The sequence below is a fragment of the Mus caroli genome, chromosome 7 (genome assembly GCF_900094665.2).
Source record: "Mus caroli chromosome 7, CAROLI_EIJ_v1.1, whole genome shotgun sequence".
Lineage (NCBI taxonomy): Eukaryota > Metazoa > Chordata > Mammalia > Rodentia > Muridae > Mus > Mus caroli.
In genome coordinates this window covers 132,526,347-132,529,018 of record NC_034576.1, presented here as the reverse complement: position 1 = coordinate 132,529,018, position 2,672 = coordinate 132,526,347, and the positions used below count along the sequence as shown (strand labels likewise).

The 2,672-nt window shown below is 43.5% G+C and overlaps 1 long non-coding RNA gene across 1 annotated transcript in view; it reads right to left on the bottom strand.

Annotated features, from left to right (window-relative positions):
• LOC110298073 overlaps positions 1-2,672 on the bottom strand; it is a 12,042-nt gene that overhangs the window by 8,317 nt on the left and 1,053 nt on the right. The window lies entirely within an intron of this gene.

The window sequence follows — 2,672 nt, the reverse complement described above, 5'->3', positions numbered from 1 at the left end:
AAAAAAAAAAAAAAGTCAACACCAAAAGCATTACTTTCACGTTACAAAGTTTTTAAGTGTCTCCCTACTTTTGAACTGCATTTATCGACCCTGGGTCTTTCTGAGATAGGGGTCCAGGGCACACAAGAACTTTGGAAAGCAAAACTCAACCTCCAACAATCCCATCTCTCCAAAAAACACCAAGTGAATCACCTCCATGCTACAAAGCTTGGCTGCCCGTTCCTGCACATGAATGTAAGATGGTGCAGCCTCTAATACCCCAAAGAGAGACACTGCCCTAAATCTTATCTTTTATAAGTGGTTTCTAGGATAAGAATTACATAAAATATTACCCAATTTAGGCGTATCTTTAGAGATCTGTTTCCACGGGTTTGTTCATGCCACATGTTATAGGTCTGAATTACTCCAACCTGGAGTTACCAGTTTTAAGCCAACTTTCTGTTACCAATGTTACAAATTTTTAATCATACCCAATAACTTATAAGCCAATAACCTATAAACAAAACATGTAGAACATATTTATACTTTTAAAACCAGTCAGAAACAAAAATGAAGTGACTGTATACATTTACTTATTTAAACCAAAGAAAATTCTTCATCTTTCTAGCTGTAATTTTAAGAGAGGAACACCTTGTCACCTGATGAATCTAATAATCACAGCACAGAGATTTTTGTAAGAAAAACAGCCATCAGTTCCCTTACCTGTTGGAGACCATACTGTGAGAAATCGAGCCTTTCACAGTCTCCCACCCTGACAAGCCAAATGGCCTTGTGCTAAGGAGCGGGTCATCACTCCCTTCTCCCTGTTCCCTTCCTGGCACCTGAGGCTGTAAAAGCTGAATTATAGTCCCCTCTTCCTTATCTCTTCCTGACATCGAAGTCATCCAAGGACATGAGTTACAGAGTACCCGCCGCCTGGAGCCTGACTTCGGCCCTCATGTCCCCTGATGCCCACTTCTTTGTTCTTTGTTAATTTCCCTTCGACCCCTCCTTATTCCCCTCCATGTATGCTTTAAAAACCCGGCGTTTCAGCCTAATAAACTGAGACCTTGACAGGACTTCCCTCCTTGGTCTTCACTCCTTCTTTCTCTCCCATCCCATTTTCTCCCAGGTTTGCGGTCCCTCTCGCACCCTAGAATAACTGAGTCCTGCTGGACGGGACACTTACCATAGAACTTGAGAAGCTGCTGGCTCCTTTAGGAGCAAATTTTACAATCAGCTCCTAGCAGGGCTTCTCCAGCCACACTAGACTCCTAACTACAGGTGCAGGGCTCCAAAGGCCAATTGATACTGTTTATTTTTTCTTTTTCTCTTTTTTTGAAATGATTTAAAACTAAATCAAGTGCTGAACAACCAGATTGTTGTGCCTTCTCAAAGAACTGGTCATTGTATCATTCTGTAATGCTTCTCTTTATCCATAATTTGTACTGCTGGTAAGCCTCTCCTATGAAATTAATTTAGTGAGTTAAAGTCTCTCAATGCGGGGCTGGAGAGATGGCTCAGTGGTTAAGAGCACTGACTGCTCTTCCAGAGGTCCTGAGTTCAACTCTCAGAAACCACATGGTGGCTGACAACCATCTGAAATGGGATCTGATGCCCTCTTCTGGTGTGTCTGAAGACAGCTATAGTACAGATGTATACATAAAATAAATATTTTAAAAAGTTTCTCAAAGCATATTATGTCTTTACTCATCCTTTTTTCTATCCATCTATTGTTTAAAGTGAGTTTCCAGTGGGTATTATTTTGAAAATGCCTCTTATATAGACCAGCCAAGCCTCTCCACTTGTTTTCCTCCTGCCTCCATTTTTAGCTGATTCCATTACAGTTATGTACCACACAGGTAAGTACTGTATTATGGAGCTGTGCCTGCCCAAGGACAGTTTGTTGTTTTTCAATTGGTGTATTGAGGTCACTGACATTTAAGGTAATCGTTGATTGGATTGTTGCCATATTTGTTGCTGTTCTATAATTTTTTCATTTTACTTTTTAAAGGTAGGGTATGGTTATGTAGCACTGACTGGCTGAACTCTCAATGTTGATCAGGCTGGCCTTGAACTCGCCAAGAATCATCTGCCTTTGCCTCCTGAGACTGGGTCCTGGGTCTGAAGGCATGAGTTACCATACCCAGACATAAGTTTGTTTCAGCATCTCACTTTTCCTGGATTTGTGTGGGGCGGGGCACTGGGCTGTGTGCACAGACAGCCTGGTCTCCAGTCGAGCTGAGGTCTTGAACCCCGGTAGAACCCGGTGGTGGTAATTTTCACCTACATGGGACAGAAGGTGTTCCCTCCTGTCTCCTGGACCCCTGGAGTTACCACCCCCATAGCCCCCACAGGAGAGACATGTAAATTTCAGTCGCATAGACAATGTCCCATGCTTCTGGCCTTCTGGCTAGACTACTCCTCACAGTTACCTAGCAACAGCAAGATAACACTGCCCACTACAAGAGGGGCTGCTTGGCCCCTCCTCGCTCTCTTAAGCTTTTACTTTCCTGATTCTCTCTCTAAGCTCTCTCTTAAGCTTTTACCTCTCTCTCTCTCTAAGCCTTCACCTTTCTTACTCTCTAATTCTCTTTCTCTCCTTCCCTTCCCCCTTCTCTCCTCTTGGCCATGGCCTCTCTCTCTCTCTCTCTCTCCCTCTCCTTCTCCCTCTCCTCCCTCTCCCTCTCCCT